This window comes from Chiloscyllium punctatum, chromosome 23 (assembly GCF_047496795.1).
Source record: "Chiloscyllium punctatum isolate Juve2018m chromosome 23, sChiPun1.3, whole genome shotgun sequence".
Classification (NCBI taxonomy): Eukaryota; Metazoa; Chordata; class Chondrichthyes; order Orectolobiformes; family Hemiscylliidae; genus Chiloscyllium; species Chiloscyllium punctatum.
In genome coordinates, this window is record NC_092761.1 from 87,983,693 (window position 1) to 88,000,920 (window position 17,228).

General features: G+C 45.0%; 1 protein-coding gene across 20 annotated transcripts in view; it reads right to left on the minus strand.

The window, feature by feature from the left end:
- The window catches only part of phldb1b (pleckstrin homology-like domain, family B, member 1b), a 375,430-nt gene that overhangs the window by 275,002 nt on the left and 83,200 nt on the right, over window positions 1–17,228 (minus strand). The gene's annotated exons all lie outside the window — the stretch shown is intronic.

Sequence of the window (17,228 nt, forward strand, 5' to 3'; positions counted from 1 at the left end):
TTCCTCATTGTCTCTGAACAGAATGGCTTGCTAGAGTTGTAGGCCCAGACCAGGTAAGGATGGCAAATTTCCTTCCCAAAAGCCAACCAGATGGGATTTTGGAATAACTGATGACAGTTTCCATCAGCTTTTCAATTTAAATTCTGTCAGCTGTGTGAGGTGGGATTTGAACCTGTGAGCCCAGAGAACCAGCCTTGTCCAGTGACAATATCACTCTGCCAGCCTACCCCCATCCATCATGATACAATTGGGGTTCTATAATCAGAAAACAACATGGGGTTTCAGCTGTGGGACTGCATTGTTAGGGAGAGCTCAGCTTTCCAGGCTGGTGGGATTAGCAATATTCAGCTACCGGATCGAGATCACAGTTGGGATCTTGCTGGTTATTTATGCAACCATTAGCCATTTGCAATTCAACATTATAACACATCTCCACGACGGGTGGGAATTAAGCCTGGGTCCCCATCCAAGAGGCAGGGACACTGTTTACAGAGATGAGATTAGCTGCGCATTCTTATTTGAAATCGAGGCACCTCAATGGCCTCTTGTTCTCTCATGCTTGTCAGCTACCTGAAATATCATTGTGCAGCGAGGAACATACAAAATCAAGTAGGCCATTCAGCCCCTCAAATCTATTCAACTAGTGTAGAATGCTCATTCAAAATGTGAGTTGGTTCATGTGAGTTCAGGAGGATGGGAAATGATTCCCCCATTCAAACATACAATGTCCTTAAGGGGGAAATGCTAAGAGGTTGTCTCACTTGGATGGAGAATGTAGAATAAGGGGAAGCGGGAGAAGCTCCCTATGTTCTGGGATGTGAAGCTATTAGTTAGGTACCTCTTGGGCTTTTAGAGAATTATCTTCAGGTCTCAAGTTAGAACAGAGACAGAGAACATTGAACATAGATCAATAAAGCACAGTACAGGCCCTTCGGCCCTCGATGTTGTGCCGACCTTTTATCCTACTCTAAGATCAGACTAACCTACATACCCCACATTTTACTATCATCCATGTGTCTATCCAGGAGTCGTTTAAATATCCCTAATGTCTCTGACTCTACTACCACCGCTGGCAGTGCATTCCACGCACCCTCCACTCTCTCAGAAAAGAACCTACCTCTGACATCTCCCCAAAACTTTCCTCCAGTCACCTTAAAAGTGTGCCCCCTCATGATAGCCATTTCCGCTCTGGGAAAAGAGTCTCTGGCTACCCACTCTATCTCTGCCTCTCATCATCCTGTACACCTCTATCAAGTCACCTCTCATCCTTCTTCGCTCCAATGAGGAAAGCCATAGCTCCCTCATCCTTTTTCCATAAGACCTCCAGTCCCTACGTACCCTACAGACTGTGTGAATGGCAGAGTGCAATGTGATTTAACCAGCAGGGGTTTTAAATAAAAAGCCTCTCACTTCCCATTAGGTATTGTTAGGATCGGATTCAGGCCTACAAGATTGGTGACCAGGAGTCCATTAGATTTGAGGTGTTTGGAAAAGAACCAAAGGCTTCCTGAACAAACACGCTTTCCTCAGAGAGTTGCCATGATCTGGGCTGTCCTCAAGGGAAGTGGGAGCAGATTCAACTGTAACTTTGTATAAATACCTGAAGGAGAATGGGCTTACACAGCTCTGGCTGAAGGAGCCAGGGAGTCAGATTGACTCAGTACGGGATGAATGGGCTGAATGGCCTTCCTCTGGGAATTTTTAAAATCTTGGGATGTGGGTGTCGCTGGTGGGTCATCCAAGGTCTTATTGCCCATCCTTAGTTGCGTCTTGAGAAGGTGAGGGTGAGCTGCCTTCCTTAGCCGCTGCTGTCCACCTGCTGTGGGTTGACCCACAATGTCCTTAGAGAGGGAATTTTAGGATTTTGACCCAGTGACAGTGAAGGAACTGTGATATGTTTCCAAGTCAGGATGGTGAGTGGCTTGGAGGGGAACTTGCAGGTCATGGTGTTCTGACATATCTGCTGCCCTCATCCTCCCAGATAGGGATAGTTATGGGTTTGGAAGGTGCAGATCTTTGTTGGATTTCTGCAGTGCATCTTGTAGATAGTACACACTGCTGCTACTGAGCATCTATGGTGGAGGGAGTGCATATTTATGGATGTGGTGCCAATCAAGCAGATTGCTTTGTCCTGCATGCTGCCAAGCTTCCTGAGTGTTGTTGGAACTGCACCCATCCAGGCAAGTGGGGAGTGTTCCATCACACTCCTGACTTTTGCCATGTAGATGGTGGACAGGCTTTGGGGTGTCAGGAGGTGAGTTACTTGCCACAGTATTCCTAGCCTCTGACCTGCTCTTGTAGCCACTGTGTTTATGGTTGCATTTCTGGTCAATGGTAACCCCAAGGATGTTGATAGAGGGGGATTCAGTGATGGTAACACCATTGAATGTAAAGGGCAGTGGTTATTGGAGATGGTCATTGTCTGGCATTTGTGGTGCTGTGACTGTTACTTACCACTTGTCAATGTAAGCCTGGATATTGTCCAGATCTTGCTACATTTGAATATGGACTGCTTCAGTATCTGAGGAGTCTCAAATGGTGGTTAGTCAGTGAGGAGAAATCGAGAGTTACAGGGTAAAGGCAGGAAAATGGGCCTGAGAATTATCAGATCAGCCGCAATGTCAATGAGTGGCAGAGCAGACTCGATGGGCTGAATGGCCTACTTCTGCTTGTGTACCTTATGGTGTCATTGAGCTGAATCAATGGATGGCAGCACATTGAGGCAGCAAGTCTCTCACCTGATGACTGCCGAGATCCCTGTGGACAGATTTCACGATTGCTGACTGAACCCTCAGGTTATTAGGCAACAGGTGGGCCTGTCTCCAGAACCAGGAACAACCCCCTCACCACAAACCCAGGGCAGAGGCTGGAGCACTGCCCCCCTTCCCTCAGCAGCACATGGTGAGGACTGGAAGGAGGGCAGAGTCCCAGCATCATGGAGTGTCCCAGGCCACAGTGAAGGTGGTATAGGGGAATCAGTGGGGGGAGGACCATTGGACAGATGGGTGTAAGGTGGAGGTCAGGTATCAGGGCAAAAGGCTGGCTGGTACCCTGCTCCCCCTTTTCCAAAATCAAGTCCCTCAATCGGGCACTCAGTGCCCTTGAAGAGTCCTGGCCAACCTCCCATACTTGGGGAGGTGGCAGACTGGCATCATGTGTTTGCCCTTGGGAATAGACCTGCCTGCAGCTGGGTAAACATAGCAGCCTTATTTGTTGACCACATCAACCATGAGATCTAACTATTCCTGACTCTTGACCTCTATCTGTGGATGTGCCATCATTCGGCCCTAATTAAACCCCCCACCTCCAGCACATGGCCAGAAAGCAGTAGATTTCCCTTGTCTTTCTCTCTCCGGTGTCTTTTCCTCTGATCTTTTAAAATTCCAATTCCCAACATCCACAGTGTTCTGACTCTATCTAAGAGTCATCTGACTTGTTTTTGATGACATTATCTTTGATTTGGATTTAACTCGGTAATGCAGCCAGGACCATTAGCACATGCTGCCTTCCTATCAACGATCAGCTGGAGACCTTTCTCCCAGATTGTCAGGATGATATCTTGTACAAACATATCTTTCCAGCAATAATTTAATCAGATCCCTACATGATTATTAGAATATGCCACACCCCAATAAGGAAGCATCTCCCTCATCTGCCAATCTCTCATTCTCTCTGTGCTCTCCGTTGTGAAATTTCTCTCCTGACTAGTTATTTTCTTTCTCTTCTTCATTCTGTCTCTCTCCCTTTCTCTGTTCAACTTCTTTTCTTCCTGCCTTTTAGTCACTGTCTCTTGCTGTGCAACAGTTGGTGTCTTTTGTCATTCATTCAGCAACCTCCTGCTACCTCCGAAACGTCAGCCAGTCTCTCCATCTGCTTCCTTATCTTTCTCGTCTCAACATTGTTAGCCCCTTTTAATCCTCCCTTTCTGCTGAAATGTATGTAAAGAGGAATTTTAACTCCTCACCAGCCAATTGCAGGAGTGGGAAGAATCATTCTCAGAGCTGGCACTGACACAATGGGCTGAATGTCCTCTTTCTCCTTTTTTGGTATTCATAGAGTCATAGAGATGTGCAGCACGGAAACAGACCCTTCGATCCAACTTGTCCATGAAGACCAGATATCCTAACCTACTTGAGTCCCACTTGCCAGCATTTGGCCCATATCTGTCTAATCCTTTCCTATTCATAAACCCATCTAGATGCCTTTGAAATGTTGTAATTTTGTACCAGCCTCCACCACTTCCTCTGGCACCTTCCACACACACACCACCCTCTGCATGAAAAAGTTGCTTCTTTGGTTCCTTTTAAATCTTTCCCATCTCACCTTAAACCTATGACCCCCCACCCCCACCCCTTGAAAAGACCTTGGCTATTCACCCAATCCATCCCCCTCATTATTTTATAAACCTCTATAAGGTCACCCCTCAGCCTCCGACGCTCCAGGGAAAAACAGCTCCAGCCCATCAGCCTCTCCCTGTAGCTCAAACCCTCCAACCCTGGCAACATCCAAGCAAACAATCATCAAATGAACAGACACATGATTAAATTTGGGAATGAAGAATATTGTAGGCAGCAGGTTTTGGCACAATGGATTACCAATCTATCCTTGAACCACTTCACCGTGACTACCATGCAATACAGACCCTCCCCCATTGTCAGCAGGTATCCTCAGAGAGGGAGCAGGAAACAGACCCATGTGACACATGGACCATACCGACAACTATTCCATTACTATGTGTGAAAGTAACATTGTATCCAAGTCCAAGCTCTACTCTAAAAGTCCTTACCTTTGGATATAGCCTGCTCTGCAGAGGATCCTGTGTGATTGGAAACCAACTCTCTCTCTCTCGAGCAAGCCAACCTCCAAGCTGGAAGCTTGTCAAACAGCTAAGATGCCAACTGTAGAGTCAACTTTACGGTGTGCTTCAGAAACCTGGACATCTGAAACCCCTTCACTTTCCCCTTTGAAGACCCACCCCAATACCAGAGGCACATTTCAGGTGAATTCCCAGTCCTCAGGGCCCCCGTAGTTTTATCTGCTGCAGCTTTGGGACCGATCACTGCAGAAAGGTATAAACAGCTCGGCAGGACCTTAGTTCAGTAAGCTCCTGAAACTGAGGGTGGAATGTCTAATTGCACTATCGCTGTATTACAGCAACATGAAGCAATTTGCAAAAATTGTTTTGGTTTTAAATTGAAATATTTCACACAGAGGATTATTATTTCATTCCATCCCCAATGACTCTGTGCTACAATACTTAATGACAGGTATTGATGGCTTGCGCTGTACACTGCACAGCAAATTAACAGAATAATGTTTTCTCGGATTGAATGATTTTTCCAACCCCTCCTCTATATTCAACACTTTACTGCATATTTCCAATTTTGCTTTTGAACACAAATGAAATTTTGCGATTTCCTATCTCTCCTCTGACACTTGAGTGACAATTCCCCGTTTGTTGACTGTATTTAGGGAATACAAATCCCCAGAGCCAAGTGATAGCCTCGTTTGCTGTGTTGGAGGTGATTGGTTCCATCAAAGAGTCTGCAGTGGGGTCAATCCTCTGTAGAGCGCGGCTTCGTATAGCTCAGAACCAGCATCTCCCATCTGGCCACAAAAACAAAGCCAGAGCAAACACTGACCATCCCACATCGATTACAGTCAATCCAAGTCAGGTCATGACCCCTGTGTCCACCCATTTCCCCTGCCCCCAAACCCCGCTCCCACCACCGGCTCCGGCTCATCTATCAACCCTGCCCTCTGGCCTCTACTGGGTCTTTTGTTCCAAACACATTTAGTGTGGTCCTGTGGAAGTACCCTGCACTATCAATGATGGCACTTTTCCACAGAAATGTTAAATCCAGTGCCCGTCTGCCCCCTCAGGTGGATCCCACAATCCCTTTTCAATAGAGATGACAGGAGTTCTCCTTTGTGAGTCTCTGACTCTATCACTCAATGTTTCTCCCTCACTCAATATGGTTGAAACATATCATCTGATTATCAAATAAAAACCAAAAGAACTGCGGAGGCTGTAAATCGGAAACAAAAACAGAACTTGCTCAGCAGGTCTGGCAGCAGCTGTGGAGAGAAATCAGACCATGGAAAGTTCACTCGACCTGAAACGTTAACTCTGGTTTCTCTCCACAGATGCTGCCAGACCTGTTGAGCTTTTACAGCAACTTTGGCTTTTGTTATCTGATTATCAACATACTGCTCTTTGTAGAAACATTACATTAATTGCCATCAATTATTTCCTGCATTACATCAGAGACTACACTTCAAAGAACCTCATTGGCTGTGAAGCAATTGGGATGTCCTGGGCTGCCACATTTAGTAACGTCTCGTTTTCCTTCCTCACAAAGTCAATGGGAGCCTTTGAGAGGATCTGCAGAAACCTTTTGGGTGCTCCAGGTTTGGTGAAAGAATAAAGGTGGGTAAACAACAGCCATCTTTACCAAAGTCCAAGTAGGCAGCACGTTATAGTGAGGAAAACAGACCCCATTCACTGCAAAAAAATGCCACAAATTAGACCATAAGACATAGGAGCAGAAATTAGGCCATTCAGCCCAGTGAGTTTGCTCTGCCCTTCAATCACGAGTAGACAGGCAGGAGGCTGGGAGAACACAGCAAGCCAGAGGCAGCATCAGGGAGGTGGAGAAGTCAATGTTTCAGGTGTAACCCTTCTTCACGAGGGCCTCTGCCATTCAATCATGGTTGATCGGTTTCTCAACCCCATTCTCCCGCTTTCTGCCTGTAACCCTTGATCCCATTTACAATCAAGAACCTGTCTATCTCTGTCTTAATATACTCGATGACCTGGCCTCCACAGCCTTATGTGGCAATGAATTCCATAGATTCCCCACTCTCTAGCTGAAGAAGTTTCCCCTTATCTCCTTTGTAAAGGGTTTCCCTTTACTCCAAGCCTGTGTCCTTGGATCCTAGTCTCTCCTACTAATGGAAACATCATCCCGACATTTACTCTGTCCAGGCCATTCAGTATTCCGCATGTTTCAATTAGATCACCCCTCATCCTCTAAACTCCATCGAATATTAACCCAGAATCCTCAAACAGAAGTTACAGAATGAGTTGTGCGACTCCCCCACTAGCCTTGCCAAAATAGGAACTCACATTTAATATTCATGTGGGTTTCATAAAGTTGTTGCGTTAATTTCTTGTTAAACCAGTTGTCCAGAGTTACATCTAATAATTTACAAGTCAGCAAACTTTAAACAACGTAATCATTGTTAATGATTGCCAATCAATTCCTCTGGCTCCCTCAGTAAACAATTAATGTATGTGGAGTCTTTCTCCAGCTACTGAAATTGAATAGATTGTCAAGTGTTTAAGTTTAGAATGTTAAATTTACCTCTTAGTTTTCCTTTCTCTCTCCAAACTCCCTTCTCTTCCCTAGAGTGAGGGAGTTCAATACTAGGGGGTGTATTTTTAAGGTGAGAGATGAAAGTTTCAACAAGGACAGGGGAGGAAATTTTTTTACACCGAGAATTTGTTAGTGTGTGGAATGAACTGCCAGAGGAAGCGGTGGATGTGGGTACAACGTGTAAAATACATTTGAATAAGTAAACGAATAGGAGAGGTTTGAAGGGATACGGGCCAAATGCAGGCAAGTGGGACTCGTTTAATTTGGGATGGATGAGTTGAACTAAAGGGTCTGTGTTTACACTGTGTGATTCTATGACTTAGTCCAATCTTTCTTTCACTCTCTGTATTTCGCTTTCTCTATCCAAATCAACTCTGATTTACCACTCTGTTTGCTTCTCTGCTGTTTCTCTGTTTCTTAACCAATGTTTAAATCTCATTGGTTAAGGAGATGGACTGTTAGCCTCTTCATTCAGTGAGGCACCAGGTGACCTTCGCTGTGTCATTATTAATTCCCAGTTATTAATATCCAATTATTAGATCCCAGTTATGAGTTCCCAGTTATTAGTTCCCAATTATTAGTCCCAATTCCAACAATTCTGTGGACAAATTATATCAAGACCTAATGTTGCACAAATTGGTTTAACTGAGAGGGCCTGATGTAAGATGCCCCTCTCCCGGTGAAATCCTACACCAGGCAAGTAATCCAACTGAGCAGCTCCGATGACATCATAGGCCATTAAAACAAAGATCAGCCAATTTATCTCTGACTACTGACCCATGGAACAGGCTTATTATCCGTAATGCACCAACATCTGTCCAGCATTATTTGTGTTATTTAACAGTCGGTTAATTCTTGGACATAATGTATGTTTTGTTCAGTGCTGACAGTAGCTGATTCATTTGGTTCCACAGGCACTGATCCGATTCACAGTGAATTCGCGTCCCTGAGTCTGGATAGGCTTTTTAAAAAATGCCGTGGGATTACTCAGGATGGGAAATTGCAGAAAAGAAATCTTTCATCATTCTTCATTCCAAAATTATCTACTAAATTCTTTTTAACAATTTTTTTAATGTAAGGCTGGAACATTCATGCCAGGGACACACCCTGAAATGCTAATTGTATATTTCTTTTACTATTTTGGGGGATGTTGGTATCACTGACTGGGCCAACATTTGTGGCCCATTCCTAATTGCCCTGATGAAGGGAGTTGGGGAGCTGCCTTCCTGAACTATTGCCGTCTGTCTGGTGTAGAAACATCTCCGGGACACCCGCACCAACCAACCCCAATTCCCCGTGGTTGAACACTTCAACTCCCCCTTCCCACTCTGGCAAGGACATGCAGGTCCTGGACCTTCTCCATCGCCAAATCCTTACCACCCAACACATAGAGGAAGAACGCCTCATCTTCCGCCGCGAGACCCGCCAACCCCATAGCATCAATGTGGACTTCACCAGTTTCCTCATTTCCCCTCCCCCCACCTTATCCCAGATCCAACCTGCCAACTCAGCACCGCCCTCACGATCGGTCCTACCTGTCCATCTTCCGTCCCACCGATCCGCTCCACCCTTCTCTCTGACCTATCACCTTCACCCCCCCCCCCATCTAACTATCATATCTATCATATCTCAACTACCTTGCCCCCAGACTTACCCCCCTCCGATTTATCTCTCAGCCCCCTTGGCTCACAAGCCTCATTCCTGATATGGGCTTGTGCCCAAAACGTCGATTTTCCTGCTCCTCGGATGCTGCCTGACCTGCTGTGCTTTTCCAGCACCACTGTCTCGACTCTAATCTCCAGCATCTGCAATCCTCACTTTCACCTGGTGTCCAGAGCAGAGTTCTAGGTGTTTGACCCCGTGACAGTGAAGGAAGGGCAGTATAATTCCATGTCAGGATGTTACGTAATGTACGACAGTCGCTTGAAATTTGGAGGGGAACGTGCAGGGGGTGGTTTCTCATGTACAGTATCTGCTGCCCTCGGTTTTCTGGGTGACAGCGGTGGTGGGTTTGGAAGATGCTGCAGATGGTACACACGGCTGCCGCTGTATAAAATCTGCTTTAATGTCTTCTTTATTATGGCTCTTGCGGGTTTAATTACTGTGCCTCTAACAAACCTCAGGAGTGAACATTACAGTCTGAAGCCTGGCTATTATACAACATCTTTATCAGATAAAGCCAAACAACACAGGAACAGGAGGAGGCCATTCATCCTCTCCAGCCTGTTCTGCCATTCAGTTAGATCACCAGTGAGCTGTATCGTAATCCCATTTACTTGCCTTGTCCAATTAAAATATATCAGTCTCAGATTTGAAATTCACCCCCCCACCCTCAATGGTTCTCTGCATTATCAATGAGCTGAGTTGTACCCTCCAGTGCCTTTATAAATTGCCTGATAATGTGTCTGTGAAACACCTTATGACTTAAGCACACTGTATAAATGTTGCTGTTGTACGGGAAGCACCACACATGAGCAGAATTTCTATTTTTGTTTCTGGTTATAAATAAAACATTTCTCGGTAAAACTGTTTGGGTCTCACTACAGTCAAACTGCAATCTCAATCACACAGCCCAGGAATTACTGACATGACTAAATCTATCTGTGAGCCCCACCCAGCCAACATCTGTTTCTCTCCTCCTACTGAACACTCTCACCTCCTTGGCACTTTCATAACTTACTGAACAATGTCAAAGATTCCTGCAAGTTTCTCTGGAGGCCGATTCAGTCACTGACTCTCGGGCGTTTGTCAGTCACAGCGGGGGTGTGATAGTTGCAAATCCGAGTGTGATTCAAGAGACACTCAGACAACGGGATAATTAGAGACACTGCCGAGCCCTAGCTGGGTCTGGATACAGAGTGGTCAGGGATGTGTAACACCCAATAAAAAAGAGTGAGAAAAGTAGGTCATTCAGCTCTGCACACATCTAACTAGTATAAGTGACTTGTTGTCACAGAATGGGTATTGTAATTTAAAAAGATACATTCAGCACAATGCATAACTTGTTCAGATTCATAGAAACGATTACCCTTTATGCATTTGCAGGATGAGGGCGTCACCATTTACTGCCCAATTCTAATTGCCCAGAGGGCAGTAAAGAGTCAACCACATTGCTGTGGGTCTGGAGTCACATGGAGGTAAAGATGGCATCTTTACCAGGTAAAAATGGCAGCTTCCTTCCCTGAAGGAACACCAGTGAACCAGATGGGTTTTTCTATGATGAATTCATTAATTAGACTCCTAATTCAAGATTTTTTTCATTAAGTTCAAATCCCACCATCTGCCATGGCAGAATTCGAACCTGAGTTGCCAGCACATTACCCTGGTCTCAGGATTAGCAGTCCAGTGGTAATAACCATTAGGCCATCACCTCCCCGAATAGCTTTAGCTGATAAGGACGCTGCCCAGTCTATTGTGTTGATGATTGTCCTCTGCAAGAATAATTTACCTGGTGCCAGTTCTCTTCCCCTTAGCCCTGAAATCGTTTCCCACCTCACATTGATCCAATTCGCGAATGCAATTAAAATACTGCAGATGCAGGAAATCTGAAACAGAGAACCTCAGCATGTCTGGCAGCATCTGTGGAGAGAGAAACAGAGTTAACGTTTCGAGTCCAACGTGACTCTGAGATGGGATTTGAGGCATTAACACTGCTTCCCTCTTCACAGATGATGCCAGACCTGCTGAGTTTCTCCGGCAGTTTCAGAGTTTGCTTCATGATCCAACTCTCTTCAGAAAGCCAGGGTTCACCACACTCCACCATACTATCGGGCAATGCATTCCACACCCTCACTACTCCCTGTGTGAGAACATTATTCTTTATGTCCACATTGGCTCTTTTTGTCAATTATCACGAATTCTTGTCCTTGAGTTCTTAAATCCTTCCAACAGTGAGAACAGTTTCCGACTATCCACACTGTGCTGATTTCATCATGAGTTTAAACACCATTAACAACATTGTTCTTTGCAAAGGAGAAGTGTACGGTGGCTCAGTGGTTAGCACTGCAGCCTTACAGCACCAGGGTCTCCATGTTCGATTCCAGCCTCAGGCGACTGTCTGTGTGGAGTTTGTACATTCTCCCTGTATCTGTGTGGGTTTCCTCCCACAGTTCAAAGATGTGCAGGTCAGCTGAATTGGCCATGCTAAATTGTCTGTTGTATTTGGTGCATTAGTCAGAGGGAAATGGGTTTGGGTGGGTTACACTTCGGAGGGTCAGTTTGGGCTGAAGGGCCTGTTTCCACACTGTAGGGAGTCTGAAAAAGAAAATTCCCCATTTCATCCTCTTATATTTAATTATTACCTTTGGTAACCTCTGTACATGTGAAAGTACTTCACATCCAATGAAGTCCATGTGAATAAAAGACACACTGCAGCCAATTTGCACACAGTAAGCTCCTGGATCAGGAGAAGATGGTGGCTGAGGGATAAGTATTGACCAAGACAAAGCAGTAAAAACTGCACACAGCTGGAGGTAGACAGCATCTGGGTTCAATGTCTTGGTCTAAAACACTGTACCACTGACAGTGTAGGGCTTCCTCAACACTGCCCTGACAAATTGAGGTATTTGTAATTACTTTGGTTTTTTTTCTCAACAGTGTATTAATACTGATACATCAAGTCAGCCCAGAATACTATTCATGCTGGTTCAGAGTGAGCATTATAATTATGAGTAATATTGTTTTGTTTTGGTCTGCCTCTCTTGTTTTCTTTCAGGGAGGAGAATAGTTAACAAACTCCGAGGACTGCTTTGGAAGGAGTGTCTCGGAGCTCAGTTTTGCTAATGGCTGAACCAACAGTTTGTCCTGACCTCAGTCCAGCTGACTCAGCAAACCTTTTGAAATTCAAACATCCCAACCTGCAGAGAATTTTCCATTCCCTCGCCACCTCCAGCCTCTCTCGATGATCATCCCTATTCCAATGGTTATCTTGTGAGTGCCAGATACATCCAATGCGCTCCCCCCTGACCCACCGATTAATGTCATGGCAGTGATAGCATTACTCAGGTCCTCAGAGTGGGGTCATTGAACACGTTCAGAGCAAAGGCAGCTACATTCTCATCTAGCAGAGGGTTCAGAGATTGCGGGGACTGGGCAAGAATGTGGACTTGAGGCCACAGCAGGATCATTCATGATCTTACTGAATGGTAGGTCAGGTTTGATGGGCTGAATAGCCTATTCCAATTCCTGATTTGTTTGTATTAATGCAAGTCTGACTAAAACGCTCAAGTAGAACTATAATGAAGCCTTGCTGCCCAGACTGACCCAAATTCATAATGAAACAAGAAGAACAATGCACACAGGTTGGCATCCCGGACCTGAGCAGCAGTGAACTGAGCTCCCAGGACAGGGGAACCTATCAGATAACAGCACAGGATTTCACCAGGTCAAGGCAGCTGAAGTGGATGCAATTATCTCCTCTTTCCTCAACTCAATCCATTTTGAAGGTAAACCATTTCACCAAAATTTCTAAAAACTCAAAACCACAATGTCTCTCTCTGGAGGAGAATAATGGTAATTAAGACAAAGCACACTACAAAATTCGAATGCTAAGTTACGTCAAGTCAGAGTGAGAGAAATTTGACACAGGTACAGAGACAGAGTCATGGAGACACCCACTCACATACAGAGACACGCACACATATAGCACATATAGCATATCACACAGATTCAGAGACACACACACTCACATACAGACAAGCAGAGACATGCACATAGAGACACACTCACATATATTGTAGATACACAAACACTCACACACACATTCTGATATACAGACACTCCTGTGCAGATACACACACGCAGACATGGAGACATACAGACACACAGAGTCAGCACACGCACATGTACAAAGACACAGACAGAGACAGACACGGACACACTCACTTACAGATACAGATTGTTTGAATTTGATTTATTGTTGTCACATGACCCAAGATACAGTGAAAAGTGTTGTTTTACATGCTAGACAGGCAGACCTTACCATATAAAGTGCATCAGGGTAGCAGAACAGAGTGTCACAGCTGCAGAGAAGTGCAGAGAGAGAGATTCATTAAGATTTGAGAGATCTGTTCAAAAGTCTGATAACAGCAGGTACACACACACTCAGGTATAGATGCATATAGACAGTGACACGCACACACATATTCTCGCACAGATATATACACAGACACACACCAAAGTACCAATACACAAAGAGAAATGAACACACACGCAGATACACATCGAATGTGACACAGACACTGCACTCACACAAGCACAGATGTAAACAGTCTTGGAGACACACACACGCACACGCACACACACACGTGTACACACATACACACACACACACACACATACAGAAACACACACACACACATACACATACACACACACACACACATACAGAAACACACACACACACACACATAGAATCTGTACATGGCAAAAAGAGGCCATTAGTCCCATTGAGTCTGCACCAACCCGGCAAAGACCTGCTCACCCAAATCCACTCCCCCACCCTCTCCCTGTAACCCTGCAATCCCCATGGGTAACTCACTTCACCTGCACATCCCCGGACACTACGGGCAATTTCCCATGGCCAATCCATCAAACCTGCACATCTTTGGAGTGTGGGAGGAAACCGGAGCACCTGGAAGAAACCCATGCAGACACGGGGAGAATGTGCAAACTCCACACAGACATTCACCCGAGGCTGGAATCAAACGCGGGTCCCTGGCGCTGTGAGGCAGCAGTCCTAACCACTGTGCACACATACACACACAAACACATGCAAAACTGACATAAGCACACACAAATACATAGAGATACATATGTGCAGTGACCAAAGCTGAATCAGGTTATCTGGGAGGATACCAGATGTTGTTAATAGACAGATGATAGCGTTGGTATTCAGAAGATGAGGCTAAATGTTGATTAATGCCAGGGTACGATGTAACTGTGTAAAGGGGGGAGGCTTTTGCAATTCCTACAGCTGTGTTTTTTAGAAACAGATATTAATTAGAGTGGGAGATAAAATCCCAGAATTCCTTTGGGATTCATTTTTATCCAAAGTTAGATGTATGAAGAAATTATTTCATTAAAGCCCAGCATTATACCAAATGAGCCCTAATAATTCACTCTCACATTCGGTGCAGAGTGCGGAGTAGATCCCTCAAACTTGCAGCCTCATCGAAATACCTGCTTGAATCAAGCCCCCAAGTGGGGTCACCGACTAAGCACTGGGGCCACAGGCTCTGAGGCATTGAGTTATTACACTCATGGTCTGGCTCGAATAGGCCTGCCACACATCTCTCTGAGGGACCACAGCAATTTTCCAGACTTAAAACTATGTCGCAACGGGAAAGTATTCGGGAATTGATCGCAACTGTCTACAATCTCACTGCTCCGACTAAGAGGAAACACGGGCAGCAATCTTGACCTCAGGCACCTCAATGTAAAACAATAACTTGCATTTATACAGCACCTTTAATGTATAAAACATCCCAATGTTTTTCACAAGAGTGAGATCAAACGAAGTATGATCCTGAGTCACAGAAATGGGGGGGTGGGGGGGGGTGGAGGGGGTGGTATTATATCAGTTGGCAGACAGAGGTTTTAGGGTGCATCTAGAAAGAGAGGTGGAGAGGTTTACGGATGGAATTGCAGAACCTGGGGTCCAGAAGGTGAAGGCAGGGCTCCCAAAGATGAAATGATGGAAGTCAGAGGTATGGAACAGCCAGAGCTAGATAAATGCAATCATTTCAAAGGGTTGTGGGAGCTGGAGATGGTTCCAGAGGGAGGATGGCGGGGCTGCCGAGGCCATGGTTTGATAGTTTATAATCAACCTGTTCAAGGATGTGATGACGCCTCTGGATTAGGTGGGACTTGTCCCCAGGCCTCCTGTCTCAGATTTTTAGAGACAGTGACACTGCCACCGCACCAGAAGAGTTTTCTAGGTTACGCTTTGAAAAAACAAAGATAAGAATTTCGATATTGATCGTGATAGTCAACAAAAGTAAGAGTCAGGTGACTGATTAGTCATTGGTTGCTTTACACTCTCTCACAAAGGCTTCTTGTGGTGCAGTGGTAGTTTCCCTACCTCCGATCCAGAAGGCCCAGGTTCCAGAGATGTGTAAAAGCATCTCTGAACAGTTTGGTTCGAAAAAACCTGACACTATCTTATCCAATGGCCTTTGAGGGCACAACTTGCAGTCTCCAAATGTCCAATGCTGGGCCTGTTCCACCAACAAACACCAATTCCAGATGCTGTGCCCACACAGCTGCACAGTTTGTTCTTCGTTGGCTCGATCCCAGTACTCACAAAGCCTGCTCGAATCCAAGCAACCCCTTGTTTCACATTTCTCCTGTACTTATCCTGGTGACAGTTGCATTTAGTTTAAGCACAATGCCATCTACAGGAGTGAGATAGGATATTTTCCAGGTTTTATTAAATGGAAGGGAAGGTCATGTCAAATCCATTAGATGTCGAAGCACAAGTAGGCCATTCAGCCCATTGAATCTGCTCCATCACTCAATGGGATTATGGCTGATCTGATAGTCCTCGGCTGGTTTGCCTTTTGCCCATGACTCTTGATTTCTTTATTGTCTAAACCTCTTGTCCATGCTGTGCTGGCTGACAGTCTTTCATTCACATATGATGGCAGTGGCTTCATGGGTGACACCTTTCTCACCTCAGAATCACAAGGTCAGGGGTCCTGCTACGTTGCCAGCTCTGGTTGGATGTGTTCCTGAAGCTTTCATTATTTGACCCTCATTCTCCAGGGGTCAGAGCCTGCCCACAGCCAACTGGAAACAGGGAGCAGATGCATTGTTGTCCACTTGGATTAATTCGGGCTATTAGTGAAACAATCTGCAAACTCAAATCTAGACTGGCACTTCAGTGTGGTACTGAAAGCAGGCTGTACGATCAAAGGAACTCATCCCTGAAGCAACACCGCAAAAACAGATAATCTGATCATTGAAAAGTGCTGCTTGTACGATTATGTCGTGTATTAAATAGCTGCCACATTTTCACATTGCAACACTTTACAAAGTCTTTGATTGCATCATACTTTGAAAAGTCCCAGGCCTGTGAAAGAACATTAAAAATATAAGGCTTTATTTCTGCGGTGGTGAAGTCCCAGGCAAGGTTGGAAATGTGGACAGAAGCATTTCTGTCATTAACATTTCCTGTTGGGGTTTGTGACTCCCACAGTCCATGACTGCTCATGAGAAAAAATAGGTTGCAGTTTCCTGTAACAGCACGTTTGGAGTCAATGGATCATGTAACAATCTGTCATTGAGATACCTTAGCTTGGCCTGCCCCTTTAAGGCGACACAGTCTCACATCTCTGCAAAGAGGGCACCTTCAGATCAATTGTTGCCAGTGAAAGAGGCGTTAGCAGATTCTGAACACTCACAATTAAGCAGAAACAACTGACTAGCTTAATTTGTTAAAATTATTTTTGATGCTTTCAAGATAAGTGAATTGTTGTTTCAGTGTGGCCTACAGAAAGTCTGCAGTAGTGAGTAGAGTCTTGATTAAACTTAAAATATAAGCCATAACTATTCATTTAACCTGGGGCAGTGTTTATAGAGGAATAAGACGGTGTTATTTTCTGGGTCTGTAGATTGTGAAGGAGCAAAAATGGCTTTTAGTACAGTGATATGTACTTCTTGTCAGATGTGGGAGTTGAAAGAGAGTTTACAGGTTACTATGGATTATATCTGCCATAAATGCTGTTGGGTGCAAATCTTATCAGATCAAACAGATCGGTTGGAGAGACAGTTAGAAGAAATGAGGAATTTGCAACAGCAACAGTATGTGATGGATGGCAGTTATACAAAGGGGGAAATGTCTCAGGTACA